The sequence below is a fragment of the Phyllostomus discolor genome, chromosome X (genome assembly GCF_004126475.2).
Source record: "Phyllostomus discolor isolate MPI-MPIP mPhyDis1 chromosome X, mPhyDis1.pri.v3, whole genome shotgun sequence".
Taxonomy (NCBI): Eukaryota; Metazoa; Chordata; class Mammalia; order Chiroptera; family Phyllostomidae; genus Phyllostomus; species Phyllostomus discolor.
This window is the reverse complement of record NC_050198.1, coordinates 93,776,224-93,791,923: the sequence shown is the minus strand read 5'-3', so window position 1 is coordinate 93,791,923 and position 15,700 is coordinate 93,776,224. Positions and strand designations below refer to the sequence as shown.

At 39.2% G+C, this 15,700-nt stretch overlaps 1 pseudogene; it reads left to right on the top strand.

Annotated features, from left to right (window-relative positions):
- The first annotated feature begins 12,034 nt into the window (after positions 1-12,034).
- LOC114504941 lies at positions 12,035-14,043 on the top strand (annotated as a pseudogene).
- The last annotated feature ends 1,657 nt before the right edge of the window (positions 14,044-15,700 follow it).

Sequence of the window (15,700 nt, the reverse complement as noted above, 5' to 3'; positions counted from 1 at the left end):
AACATCTCACTGGTCAAACTAAAATTGGAATGGATTACTAAATCAACCACATTATTTTAATGCATGTGTATGTGTAAGTGGACTCTCACCCAATCTTTAACCATGGCCAATTTTAGGTCTTTTATCATTTATAGACAATTATCATTTTACTCTTATGTTTTTACAAAAAAAATGTTCTGTAAAGATGTTTTATATTCAGAGAAACATGAAGATCATCATAGACCTATAGAATATTACATCAACAGTTAAACTCAATTAAAAAAAGGACTCCTCTCCTTATATAAGGGCCATCTCTGCTCTAGCCATATTATACAAACAAACAAAAGAAAGAATTATGGGCTCTCTTTTCACCATTTATGGCCCTCATTCTGTTCAACCTTACTGAATGCTCATCATGCTCACCACATCTCTGCCAACCAACTGGCTTTTTATGAAGTACTCTTGCTTTCTGCACCTAATATTACTAGCTCAATGAAACAGTCTAAACCTAACAATTTTGCTACAATCTTTACAAAATGAGGAAACTCAAGATTGCATTTTACTTTCTGATCACCTTCTTGCTCCTAGGAATGATTTACAGGAAGATCCTGTAAATGCTGGACTTGACAATGCTGACTTAATTTGATTTACAGATGGATTTTATCTCAAAAATGAACTGGGACATTAACAAGCTGGATCTACCCTGGCAGATGAATTAAAAGTTCTTATTTTCCAGAAATTAGATCTGCCCACTAAGCTGAATTAATTACTCTAACTTAAGCTTGCCAATTGGTTAAAGATCAAATGGGCAAATTTTATTTTTATAGTCTGTCTACCTTTGGTATAGCTCATGACGTGGAATGTTATGGAAACTATGAGGCTTCTTAACTTCCTCAAGGCAGTCTATAAAGAATGGAAAGCAGGTCACAGAGTTATTAGATTCTATGCAGCATGCAAGACAATTGGTAATTATCAAAATCCCAAGACATTCTAAGGCTACACCATGGAAAGTTCCTTCAGAGGAAAAAAGTAGTCTTTCCCATGTGGTAGCAAAATCCTGTGGCACATGCCATCACCTGGAATAACTGCCCCCCAAAGGAAAAATGCTTTCTTGCTACTGGCTTTTCTCTAAAGGGAGCTGCCAGAATTTCTGGACATTCTAGTTTGTCCTGGTATATTTCTCTATTTTTAGTTTCTTTTTTCAGTCAGCAGAGGCAGCAAAAAGGGAAGAGAAGAAAAGAGAGAAGAAGGATGAAGGAAAGGGGAGTCTGGGCAATAGGGTTCAGAGGTTAAAGGACATAGTGATACAACTGGCATGGTGTGTTGTTGGTAGTGAGTAGCTTTAGAAACCTTTTTAAATTCAGACACCATCTGTACTTTTTTTTATTAACTTCCTAGAGGAAAGAGATTTTAATTTCAAAATGAAGTAAGCTTCCCACTCATTTTGTCTCATTTCAGAACCAGCTTTTCCAATTGAGCACACAGAAAAATCTACTTAGGTATATCAACTGCTCCTCATTTCTGTAAATATGATCATGTGAAATCTCTATATGAATTGTACATGAATCCCATAGAAGTACTAATAGGTGGCGGTCCACCTTGGAAGCACAATTTCCCATTGTGAATTTAATCTTCTTTTGAAATCTGTATAGCCTAAACAAATTTCTACAGATGTTATGTTGTGGGTCTCAGTGTAAGTTTCTCATAAAGATTTTTTTATGAGAGTTCAGTCTCTCATAAAGATTTTTCTTGTTGTTCAGACTCCCAGAAAGCAATACCAATTGAAATACTGAAACGTAAAAACACAGCCACCCTTTCCTCTTTTCCCTTATCTTTTAGCGCCACCTTGAGGATTTTCTAAGAACAGCTCAAAGTCAGGACCTGCAACCAAAGAGCCAGCAAATGCAAGACTGCAAAAGAGAAATCACACAAGTTCATCCAATGTGAAATAGAGAGCCAGTGGGGCACAATGGGTCCCTGCTGGTACTTAGCACTAGATCTGGGTCTGTAGGGTAGTCCTGAGTCATTTTCTTTGCAGTCCCTTCACAGCTGCTGATGTAAATGTTGATGAAAGAAATTCCAAACCTAAAGAAAGGTTTAGCCATTTATTTGAGCCAAAGGGCTGAGGACCATACCTGGAAGCAAAATCTCAAAAGGATTGAGAAAATTCTCTAATGAATAGAAGTTTTGCAGTGATTTTGTCTATTAGAATCAAAGTAAAAGATGTAAAGAAAAGTACAGGAGATCCCTTGGTGGTAAATTAAGGAGGCGGGGAAAACTAAAGTGGGGAAATCTTTACATTAAATAAAAAATAGACTTCTGGCCAAGACAGAGGCATAGGTAGACACACTGTGCCTCCTTGCACTACCAAAAGAAGGACAACAACAATTTAGAAACAAAAATCAACCAGTACTGACAAAAAATTGAACTGTGTGGAAGTCCAACAACCAAGGAGTTAAAGTACACACATTCATCCAGACTGGTAGGAAAGCCAGAGTCAGGCGGTCAGGCAGAGAGGGGTCATGGCAAAGCAGCAGCTTGCGGACCCAGCGAGGTGGTGGATTGTGGAAGGGCGTGGCACACAAGGCACCTGGCGGACCCACATTCGCGCACAGATAAATCAGGCGACCCTGGGGAGCAAGACAGACTATGCAACCCAGGGTCCCAGCATGGGGAAATAAAGCCTCAAACCACCAACTGAAAACACCTGTGGGGGTTGAGGTGCCAGGAGAAACCCCAGCCGCACAGGAGAGTTCCTTGGAGAGATCCACAGGGTCCTAGAACATACACAAACCCACGCACACAGGAATCAGCACCAGAGGGCCTGATTTGCTTGGGGGAAGCAGGGGAAGTGACTGAAATCTGGCAGAGAGCAGAGCAAATGCCATTGTTCCCTCTCGGACCCCTGCCCCACAAACAGTGTCACAGCCCAGCTACGTCAGTTGCCCTGCCCTGGTGAACACATAAGGCTCCGCCCCTCACTACGTAAGAGGCGGTCAAGAAAAAAAAATGGCCCAAATGAAAGAACAAATAAAAATTCCAGAAAAAATACAACTAAGCGACAAAGAGATAGTCAATCTATCAGATGCAGAGTTCAAAACACTGGTAATTAGAGCCCTGGCTGGCGTAGCTCAGTGGATTGAGCGCGGGCTGCGAACCAAAGTATCGCACGTTCGATTCCCAGTCAGGGCACATGCCTGGGTTGCAGGCCATGACCCCCAGCAACCACACATTGATGTTTCTCTCTCTCTCTTTCTCCCTCCCTTCCCTCTCTAAAAATAAATAAATAAAATCTTTTAAAAAAACACTGGTAATCAGGATGCTCACAGAATGGGTTGAATTTAGTCACAAATTAGATGAAAAAATGAAGGCTACGCTAAGTGAAATAAAGGAAAATGTAAAGGGAACCAATAGGGATAGGAAGGAAACTGGGACTCATATCAATGGAGTGGACCAGAAGGAAGAAAGAAACATTCAACTAGAAAAGAATGAAGAAACAAGAATTCAAAAAATGAGGAGAGGCTTAGGAATCTCCAGGACATCTTTAAATCTTCCAACATCCAAATTATAGGGGTACCAGAAGGGGAAGAGGAAGAGCAACAAATTGAAAACTTATTTGAACAAATAATGAAGGAGAACTCCCCCAATCTGGCAAAGGAAATAGACTTCCAGGAAGTCCAGGAAGCTCAGAGAGTCCCAAAGAAGTTGGACCCAAGGAGGAACACACCAAGGCACATCATAATTACATTATCCAAGGTTAAAATGAAGAAGAGAAGCAGCAAGAGATAAGGAGACAGCTACCTACAAAGGAGTTCCGATCAGACTGTCAGCTGATTTCTCAAAAGAGATTTTACAGACAAGAAGGGGCTGGAAAGAAGTATTCCAAGTCATGAAAGGCAAGGATCTACATCCAAGATTGCTCTATCCAGCAAAGCTATCATTTAGAATGGAAGGGCAGATAAAGTGCTTCTCAGGGAAGGTCAAGTTAAAGGAGTTCATCATCACCCAGCCCTTATTATATGAAATGTTAAAGGGACTTATCTAAGAAAAAGAAGATAAAAAACATATACAGTAAAATGACAGCAAACTCACAATTATTAATAACCATACCTAAAAAAAAAAACAAAAACAAACTAAGCAAACAACTAAAACGGGAACAGAATCACAGAAATGGAGAACACATGGAGGGTTAGCAACTGGGGAGTGGGAGGAGCAGAGAGGGGGAAAAGGTACAGAGATTAAGTAGCATAGATGTTAGGTAGAAAATAGACAGGGGGAGGGTAAGAATAGTATGGGAAATGTAGAAGCTAAAGAACTTATAAATATGATACATGGACATGAACTAAAGGGGGAAATGTGGGTGGGAGGGGGTGTGCAGGGTGGAGGGAGTGAAGTAGCATAATCAATAAAATATAATTAAATAAAAATACAACAAAAATGAATAGATACATATTTATTTTAAATTGGTAGGCACAAAGTAGTTCAAATTTAAAATACTTTATAGAGATATGCATGTAAAATATATAATGACGACAAGTGTTGGGATCATTTGTCTCAGTAACCTGCAGATTTATTTCCTGAGGTCTAGAAAAGAGATCATTCAAACATTTTAAGTGTGTTATCCTTAATGCAAAAAAAAAACAAACAAACAAACAGGGTATGCTCAAGGTAAAGATTAATGCATCATACATATCTTAGGACACAATTTTTCATTATAACCTGATCAGTTAGAATTTTTTTATCAAAAGAACTCATGTGGTTACTTCCAGTTATTGTGCTTGTCAGGCTTGCCCTTTTGTTTACAATACAATACCAAGAGCAACCAGTAAAATAGCTGTATAAAGAGAGGCACTCCAAAACACTATACATTAATCAAAATGGAGCTCTACAACTGTTTAAGTAACCCTAACAGGAAAGAGAGAAACAAAAGGCAGACAGAACACATAGAAAACAAAAAAATAAAATAGCTAATTTAAGTGCTAACATATCAAAAATTTTAAGAAATCCAAATTATCAAAATACGTCGATTAAAAGACTGAGAGTGTCAGAATGAAATAAAATACATTATCCAACTTTATGCTGTTTTAAAAAAACTGAAAGAAAGGGAAAATGTGAATATATTTCTACTTATATAAATATAATATTTTTCTATATTACTATCAGATAAAGTACATTCTAAAACAAAGATAATTATTAAGTAGAGCGACATTTTATAATAGACAGGCTCATCCACCAAAAAGGTATAACAATACTAAATGCATGGTACCAAACAGCAGAACTGCAAAACATGTGAAGCAAAAACCAATAGAATTGAAAGGATAAATAGATGAATCCACAATTATAGTCAGTGTTGAAGGACGTAATTGAAAGGATATGACTTTCAATTGACCAGTGAGCTGGACTTGAGCAATCAGAGGCCCTCTCCCCCACTGCAGTCTTTGGAACATATATTCTGCCCAATGTTCCATCAATGAGAGCTGTTTTCAAAAACACAGCCTTGAGGACTTCCAGTCAAGATGGAGGCATAGGTAAACACAGCTCACCTCCTTGAATAACCACAGCAAAAATTACAACTAAACTGCAAAACAGCTATCACCCAGAATTGTCAGAAAATCGAGCTGTATGGAAGTCCAACAACCAAGGAATTAAAGAAGTCACGTTCATTCAGACTGGTAGCAGGGACAGAGATGCAAATGCGGAGCAGGCAGTCCCACACCTACATGTGGTAGATAAAAACTGAGAGGGATATCTTGGGAATGAGGGATCCCAGCCCCACACCAGATTACCTAGCCCAGGGTTCAAGTGCCAGGAAGTTAAGTCCCCATAACTTCTGATGGTAAAATCCAGTAGAGGTTAGGGCAGTGGAAGAAACCAGGATTCTCAAGTGTCTCTTTTTAAAGGGTCCGCAACCATCCTAGGACTTACACAAACTCACTCCCTCCAGGCTTCAGCACTGGAGCAGCAGCTGGAAGGGCACCAGTCGCGTATGGGGAGAAACTGAAATATCTGGCATCAGAGCAAGTGCCAGGGGACATTTTCTCCCCAGACAAAACTTCAGAGACCAGGCAGCAGCCATTGTCCCTTTTCTGAGCCCTCCCCCAACACAGAGATACAGAGCAGGTGGCACCATATCTGAGACTCCAGCAACCTTGTTCACATTGGTTGCCCTACCCTGACAATTTCATCAGGCTCCACCACATCCAACTTTCAGGTGCATTTTTTTATATTAGGCCATGCTGCCAAGACATGGAGTCAAAGCAGATCTACCTAATACATAGAAACAAACACAGGGAGCCTGCCAAAACGAGGAGACAAAGAAACATGACCCAAATGAAAGAACAAATTAAAACTCCAGAAAAACAACTAAAGTGGAGATAATCAGATGCAGAGTTCAAACCACTGGTTATTAGGATGCTCAAGGAACTCATTGGGTACTTCAACAACATAAAAAAGACCCAGGGAGAAATAAAGGTTATACTAAGTGAAATAAAGAAAAAATTACAGGGAATCAACACTGAGGTGGATGAAGCTGAAACTCAAATGAATTTTTTGGAACACAAGGAAGAAAAAAAATTCAATCAGAATAGCAAGAAGAAAAAATAATTTAAAAATGAGGATAGGGTGAGGAGCCTCTAGGACAACTTCAAGCATACCAACATTCAAATCACAGGGGTGCTGGAAGGAGAAGGAGCAAGAAACTGAAAACTTATTTGAAAAAATAATGAAAGAAAACTTCCCTAATTTGGTGAAGGAAATGGACATACAAGTCCAGCAAGCTCAGAGAGTCAAGAAGAAGTGGGACCCAAGGAAGCACACACCAAGGCACATCATCATTAAGTTACCCAAGAGTAAAGATGATGAGAGAATCTTAAAAGCAGCAAAAGAAAGGGAGACAGTTACCTACAAAGGAGTTCCTATAAGACTGTCAGCTGATTTTTCAAAAGAAACTTTGCAGGCTAGAAGGGACAGGTAAGAAGTATTCAAAGTGATGAAAAGCAGGGACCTACAACCTAAATTACTCTATCCAGCAAAGCTATCATTTAGAATGGAAGGACAGATAAACTGTTTCCCAGACAAGGTAAAACTAAAGGAATTCTTCATCACCAGGCCATTATTATATGAAATGTTAAAGGAACTTAAGACAAAGAAGATCAAAACTATAAATATTAAAATGGCAATAAAATCACAACTATCAACAATTGAGTCTAAAAAAAACAAACTAAGCAAACAAGCACAAAGAAACAGAATCATAAATATGGAGATCCATTTGAATGATTACCACCCAGTTGGGAGGGGGAAGGGGAAGAATGAGGAAAAAAGTACAGGGATTAAGAAGTACAAATTGGTCCCTGGCTCAGTGGACTGAGTGCCGGCCTGTGAAACAAGGGGTCACTGGTTCAACTCCCAGTCAGGGCACATACCTGGGTTGTGAGCCAGGTCCTCGGTATGGGGCATACGAGAAGCAACCACACATTGATGTTTCTCTCCCTCTCTTCCTCCCTTCCCCTCTGTATAGAAAATAAATACAATATTTTTAAAAAGAAGTAGAAATTGGTAGGTACAGAATAGGCTAGGGGATCTTAAGAACCATATAGGAAATGTAGTAGCTAAATAACTTATATGTATGGCTCATGGATATGAACTAAAGGGGGATTGCAGTAGGTAATGGGGAGTATTAGGTAGAGGGAGCAAAGAGGGAAAAATTAGGACAACTGTAATGGTGTAATCAATAAAATATATTTAAAAAACAACACAGCCTTGAGAGAGCAATGTGCAGTTGAGCCCAACTGGATGGTGTAGATGACTGAACTTGAACTCAGTTAAGACCTCTATACAAACTCCAACAATTCTAGCATATATGTATAGAGATCTATTCAATCTGCAGCCACCCAAGACTAGGCATATGTAATTTTCCCTGTTTATTAAAACTTCCACATACCCATCTGAAGTGATTTGCCTCTTGGTGAGCCAGCCAGGACATCTGAGAAATTGGGTCTTGGGAATGAAGCGTCTGTGGGGGCCAATCCCAAGTTGGTCATTGACTTCAATGTGGGAAGGGGTGGCCCATATGTTAGTTGCTTGTCAACTACAATGTAAGTACAACGATGCCCTCAAAATGCTGGATGACTTCAGGCACTCGTTGAGGAACTGCACATAGAGCACTGCAGCCAAGAAAACTGAATGGCTGCTCTATTGGGCTGGCCTCAATTGTGGACAGTTTGGCTGGCCACCAATGCCCAAGTAGAGGCTGCAGCTTGAGTTATAAAGTTGGGAGAATAGCTAAGGTTAGAGTATGATTAATGGTTGTCCACTACTCTGCTAGCTTTCAGAGCTGACAGAAAAGGAGGGAAAGTAGGATAATAAATGCAAAGCTAAGCGAATGCAAACTGCCACAAATTAAGGTCTGAGTGCTGTGACAAAGCATTATTGGGGCAATAGGTGGTAGAATCCATTGTGAAAGTGAGGAGAGTGAAGAGGAAGATGGTGTAGTAATTGACAGTGAATAGGACAAAATGTCCTGTTGCTTGACCCCTAATACAGAGGAGAGAAAAACACAGCAACAACTCCAGCCAGAGGGCTAGCCCCCAATTCAGGAAACATTCACAATGAGAGAATATACTCCTGCTGCGCTTATTGATATAGCTGCCAAGTTCCAGCAAAAGACCAAGAAAATTATCCAGGCATGGTTAATAAGGTTAAGGGATGGAAAGGGGGTGCAATGGCATTTTTCTGAGTGGGCAGAAGGCAGCAAAAATGAGCAACATCACCACACACCCTGCCATCTGACAGTACCTACATGGCATTCAGGAGGTTCTACGGATTCCATTATTTTAGCCTGCAGGGATGCTTGGCCCAATAAGGGGAAATCTCCCTGGGCCTGGAGAACACTGGAAATCTATAAAGAAGACATAAATGATTAGGGGGTTGAGAATGAAACAAGCTATGTATGTCCATCTTTGAAGACCCAGATCTGGCTACATTTACTGCAGGAATGAAAACAAAGATACTTCAGTCTACTCCACAATACCTAGTATGGGATCCATGTATTGATCCCAGTCATGGGACAAGACATTAATGATGTTGGGCAGTTCATTGCTGTTCTGGGGAAACTGACAAATTCCAGGAATGGGAAGGAGCTGTGGGAAAGACTCGACACAAAAAGGGAACCTGGAAAGCCAAGATCTGGAAACAGCCCAGATGCCCATCAGTAGATGAGTGGATAAAAAAGCTGTGGTAACCCTAGCCGGTGCGGGTCAGTTCATTGGATCATTGTCCCTTAAACTGAATGGTCACAAGTTCAATTCCCAGTCAAGCCACATGTCTGGGTTGTAGATTTGGTCCCCAGTAAGATTTCATTCTTTTTTATGACCAAGGAATATTCCATTGTATAGGTGTACTACCACTTTTTTAAATCCATTTTCTATTGATGGGCACTTGGGTTGCTTCCATATCTTGGTTATTATAAATAATGCTGCAATTATTCTCTAAGATAGGGGTCCAATTTCATTTTTCTCAATGTTTATATCCAGTTTTCTCAACACAATTTATTGAAGAGATGATCTTTTCCCCCTTGAGTATTCTTGGCTCCCTCATCATATATTAGTTGACTGTATATGTGAGGGTTTACTCCTGAGCACTTGAATATATTCCAGTGGTTCATGTGTTTATTTATATGCCACAACCCCAATGTTTTGCTTGCTATAGGTTTGTAGTATAGTTTGAAATCAAGGAGTATGATGCCTCCATATTTGTTCTTCTTTCTCAAGATTGCTTTGTTATTTGTGTTTCCATATACATTTTAAGATTATGTCTTCCATTTCCATGGAATCTGCCATTGGAATTTTCATGAGGATTGCATTCAATCAATAGATGGCTTTGGTAGTATGGGCATTTTAACAATATTAATTCTTCCAATTCATAGTAACAGTTTATCTTGTCATTTTCCTATGCATTCTTCAATTTCTTTAATCAAAGTCTTGTAGTTTTCTTGTACAGAGGTTTCACTTACCTGCTTCAATTTATTTTATTGGGTTTTTATTTCAATTACAGTTGACATTCAATATTATTTTGCATTAGATTCAGGTGTACGGCATAGTGGTTAGACAATCATATACTTTACAAAGTATTTCCATATTTCCACCTAGCACCATACATAAGTTCTTGTAATATTGTTGACTATATTGCCTATGCTGTACTTTACATCCCTATGACTCTTTGTTGACTACCAACTTGTAGTTCCTAATCCCTTTACCTTTTTCTCCCAGCCCCCAGTACTGTCCTCTGGTAACCATCATTCTGAACTATGTATCTGTGAGTCTGTTTCTGTTAGTTTGTTTTGCTCTTTAGATTCCACATATGATTCAAATCATATGGTGTTTGTCTTTCTCTGACTGACTTCACTTGGTGTAATACCATTAGGTCCATCCATTTTGTCACAAATGGTAGAATTTCCTTCTTTTCTATGGCTGAGTAGGACTCTGTTGTATATATGTACCACCACTATTTTTATCCACTTATCTATTGATGGGCACTTGGATTGCCTCCATATCTTGGCTATTGTAAATAATGCTGCAATGGACATAAAGGTGCATATATTCTATTGAATTAGCATTTTGAGTTTATTCAAATATATACCCCAAACTGGAATTGCTGGGTTATGAGGCAGTTCCACTTTTAATTTTTTGAGGAATCTCCATACTGTTTTCCATAGTGGCTACACCAACCTGCATTCTCATCAGCAGTACACCAGGATTATCTTTTCTCCGGACTTTGCCAAAACTTTTAGTTAGTTGCTTTATTAACAAAAGACATTCTGAAAAATATCACCATATCTGAGCTGATATCTCACTGTGGTTTTAATTTGCATTTCTCTGACAACTAGTGATATTGCACATCTTTTCATATGTCTATTGGCCACCTGTATGTCCACTTTGGAGAAGTGACTATTCGGGTCATTGGTACATTTTTTATTGGTTTGTTTGTTTGTTTGTTGGTGTTGTGTTGGATATTAACCCCTTATCAGATGTGTCATTGGCTGATACATTTTCCCATTCAGTAGGCTGTTTTTTAATTTGTTGATGACTTCCTTTGCTGTGCAAAATTTTTTTAATTTGATGCTATCCTATTTTATTGTTCCTTCTCTTTCACTTGCCTGAGAAGATATATCAGAAAAAATATTTCTAAGAGCAATGCCAGTGAGTATACTTGCCTAGGTTTTCCTCTAGGAGTTTTATGGGTTCAGGCCTTACATTTAAGTATTTAATCCATTTCCATTTATTCTTACATATGGTGTAAGAACGTGGTCTAGTTCATTTTTTGGCATATATCTGTCCAATTTCCTAACACCACTGTATGTATTCACCCCATTGTATGTTCTTTTTAAAAAAGATTTCATTTATTTATTTATTATTTATTTATTTGTTTGTTTATTTATTTTGACAGAGGGGAAGGGCAGGAGAAAGACAGGGAGACAAACATCAATGTGTGGTTGTCTCTCGTGTGTCCCCTAACTGGCGACCTGGACTGCAACCCAGGCATGTGCCCTGACTGGGAATCAAACCTGTGACCCTTTGGCTCACAGGCCTGCACTCAATCCACTGAGCTGCACCAGCTAGGGCCCATTGTATGTTCTTGTCTCCTTTGTTATAGGTTAATTTGACAATATAGGTGTGAATTTATTTCCAAACAGTCTATTCTTTTCCTTTGATCTGTGTCCATTTTTATAACTATAGCTTTCTAGTATAGTTTGATATCAGGTAGCATAATATTGGATTGGCCATAAAATTCATCTCTTTTTTTTCTGTGGGATGGCTATAGTAGCACTTAGTTGTCTTTAACTTCACTCAAAACAATTTTGTTGACTTCCAGGCAAGCTGGAGGCATAGGTAGATCACTTTGCCTCCTTGCACAACAAAGAAGGCGGACAACAACAAATTTAAAAACAAAAAATAACCATTACTACCAGAAAATTGAACTGTATGTAAGTCCAACAACTGAGGAATTAAAGAAAAAACATTCATTCAGACCAGTAGGAGGGGCAGAGATGACAGCCAGGATGGAGAGGACACAGGATAAGGCTGTGGCTGGAGGACCAGGTGGGCGAGGCAGCAGCTGGCAGACCACGTGGTCCCACATTTGCATGCAGATAAAGTGGGAGGTACAATTGGGAGTGAGACAAATTGGACTACCCAGGGTTCCAGTGTGGGTAAATAAAGCCTCAAAACCTTGGGCTGTAAAAACCTGTGGAGGTTGTGGCAGTGGGAGAAACTCCCAGTCTCACAGGAGAGTTTGTTGGAGAGACTCACAGGGTCCTAGAATGTACACAAGCCCACCCACCTGGGAATCAGCACCAGAAGGGCCCAAATTGTTAGTGGGTAGTAGGGAAGTGACTGAAAGCTGGCCAAGATCTAAGCAACCAGCATTGTTCCCTCTGGGACCCCTCCTTCACATATGGCACCACAATGCAGAGATGTGGGTTGCCCTGCCCTGAAGAATACCTAAGGCTCTGCCCCTTACAACGTAACAGGTGCACGAAGACAAAAAAAAATATGGCTCAAATGAAAGAACAGATTAAAACTCCAAAAATAGAACTAAGTGATGAAGAGATAGCCAACCTATCAGATACAGAGTTCAAAACAATGGTAACCAGGATACTCACAGAAATGGTTCAGAATGGAAGAGCTGAAAAAGTGAAGGCTATGCAAAGTAAAATAAAGAAAAATATACAGTGAACCAACAGTGAAGGGAAGGAAACCGGGACTAGGAGTGATTTGAGTAAGGCCTCTTCCTTACTGACACAAGAATTAGGTGGTTCTTACCCTCCGGAGACATTTCTATAAGAAAAAGAAAGTTCCAGTACCTGTAAACCTTAAAGCCAACAATCTTTCCAAAGAGATCAACATATCGATAGGTAGAATTGTCTTAAACATATCTAAAAGTGGTTCTTGCAGCACTCTACACATTGGTCATACTGGAATGCAGGCTCAACACATCACTAAAAACATTGTTGCTGTCACGAAAAAGCTTTCACAGAAATTGCCAGAGAAATGAGAGAGTGTGAAAGAAACTCTTGTATATGAAAACTGAGAGATCAGTTGCCCTTCGCATCTTTTCTTCATTTGTTAAGAGTCGGGGTGAAGCCAAAGGAATGTGCACTCCCAGTCAGAAGAAAAAAGAAGAAAAGAAAATACAAAAGCAAAGAGAATATAATGAAAAATGAAAAAAGAAAAGAAGTCTTATGAAACAGGCTAGAAGGCTACAGCAGCCCTAACCACAAAGAAGGTGGCCTCTAAAACTAGTGGTGGTCCAGTAAAGGACCCTGGACCACAGAAGGAAGAGAACCCCATGCTTGGGATGAAAGAGCCCTGCAGAGTAAAAGCCCAAAATAAAGTACAAGACGAATCTGAAGAAGAAATTCCATTAGGGTTCCAATAGGAAAAACTCCCACCAAAGAAAAAGTAGAAATACAAAAACATGCCACAGGAAAGAAATCTCCAAAAAAGAGTCCTGGTTCCAACACATTTTGTGGGAATAAGAGAAAGTGCATTCCAGCTTTGGAGACCCCAAAAGCAGCAGAGCCCAGGAGTCCAGGTAAAAGCCCAAGGAAGAAGCCAAGAATCAAAGAAGAAGTGGAGAAGGACAGAAACTCTCAGTTGGCTAAAAAAGACCCAAGACAGATGCCCAAAAAGCCAGAGGCCAAGTTCTTCACTACAGGTAATAAATCTGCAAGGAAAGCTCCCCACACCCCCTAACAATGCCCCCCAAAAACATAGTGATCTAGTCAACCTAAAGTCAGTGACTGAACCAGCAGGAAATGTCAGAGCTGCCTGGAAAGCTTTTGAAAAATACCCAGGTCCTGTCACAACTTTCCCAAGAGTGAGGCCTTAACTTAAATGTGTTTAAAACCCCCACAAGTGATTCTGATGTATGTTTGTGCATGTAAGAACAGTAGTTTGGATCCATGTTTTTTTGAGTCCATGTTTTAAATTGCTCTTCTGTGTATTTGCCAATATAGTAGAAAATATGGTGCTTTTATTAAAGTGTAACATTTGTTTCAGAGTAAACTAAAAATAAAGAAGGTATACAAATGGATAACAAGCACAATAAAGGGTGCTCAACTGTATTAGCCATTAGGGAAATGCAAAGTAAAACTGTAAGAATAGCTATAATCACGAAGGTAGACAAACAAATGTTAGAGGATGTGGAGAAAATAGAACCTTCATACATTGTTGGTGGACATATAAACTGATCAAGCTCCTTTGGAAACAGTTTGGCAGTTTCTTTTTTTTTTAATATTTTATTTATTTATTTTTTAGAGAGGGAAGGGAGGGAGATAGAGAGAGAGAGAGAAACATCAATGTGTGGTTGCTGGGGGTTATGGCCTGCAACCCAGGAATGTACCCTGGCTGGGAATCAAACCTGGGATACTTTGGTTCCCAGCCCGCGCTCAATCCACTGAGCTACGCCAGCCAGGGCGTGTTTCTTAAATTTAACATAGTCTTACCATATAACCCAACAATTCCACTTGTAGGTAGGTATCTCCCGTAGAGAAATTAAAACATATGTTCACAAAAGGATATGTACATAATTTTCATAGTAACATTGCCATAATACACAAAAGATGGAAGCAATGAAAAATGATATCAATTGATGAATGCATAAACAAAATGTGATATATCCTTAAAATGTCATTGTATTATCAATAAAAAGAAATGAAGTTCAAAAATTCATACATACAAACAACAGTATGGTGGTTACCAGAGGGAAAGAGGGGTGGGAGGACGTAGTAAAGAATGAAGAGGTCAGATATATGGTGACAGAATGAGATTTTACTTTGAGTAGTAAACACACAATTAAATACACAGATGATGTAATATAGAATTGTACACTTGAAACCATTTTATTAACTGTCATCTCAACAGATTTAAAATGTTTAAAAAAAGAAATTAAGTACTCATACAAGGCACAACATGGATGAACCGCAAAAACATCATTTTAAGAGAAAGAAGCAGGTCACAGAAGACCACCTATTGTATGATACAATGTATGTGAAATATGCAGAAAATAAATCTGTAGAGACAGAAAGTAGATTAATTATTGCCTGGGCCTAGGAGTGAGAGTGTGGAATGGCTGAAATGGGACAGTGGTTTCTTCTGGGTGTGACAATTACGTGTAAAAATTAGTTTGAGCTGAACCCTGGCTGGTGTGGCTCAGTTGGTTGAGCATTGTCCCACAAACCAAAAGGTCACTGGTTCAATTCCTGGGTTATGTCCCCAGTCAGGGAGCCTATGGAAAGCAACCAATCACTGTTTCTCTCTCATATTGACGTTTCTTTCCCTTTCTTCCTCCCTTCCCCTCTCTTTAAAATAAAAAATAAAAGTTAAAAAATCTTTTAAATTAGTTTGTGGTGATAGTTTAGTGACTCTGTAAATTTACTAAAATCACTGAATCAAATGTTAAATAGAAAAAGAGAGAGAGAAAGATGGTATTTAAAAGTTATACTTCTTTTCAGTTATATTAAAATTGAAACACCCTTGATGATTATATCTGTGACCTCTTGCCTCAGGCCCCCATGAATCAGAAGGAAAGCCTTACCCTCTTCCCTTAGCACATCATGCAGAAAGTTACATAGCCTACTTTATTTTACATCCACTCCTAGTTTTACTATTCTTGAAAGTTGCTAAATTATCATTTTAGTAAAAGGTGAAAGATTTATATGATC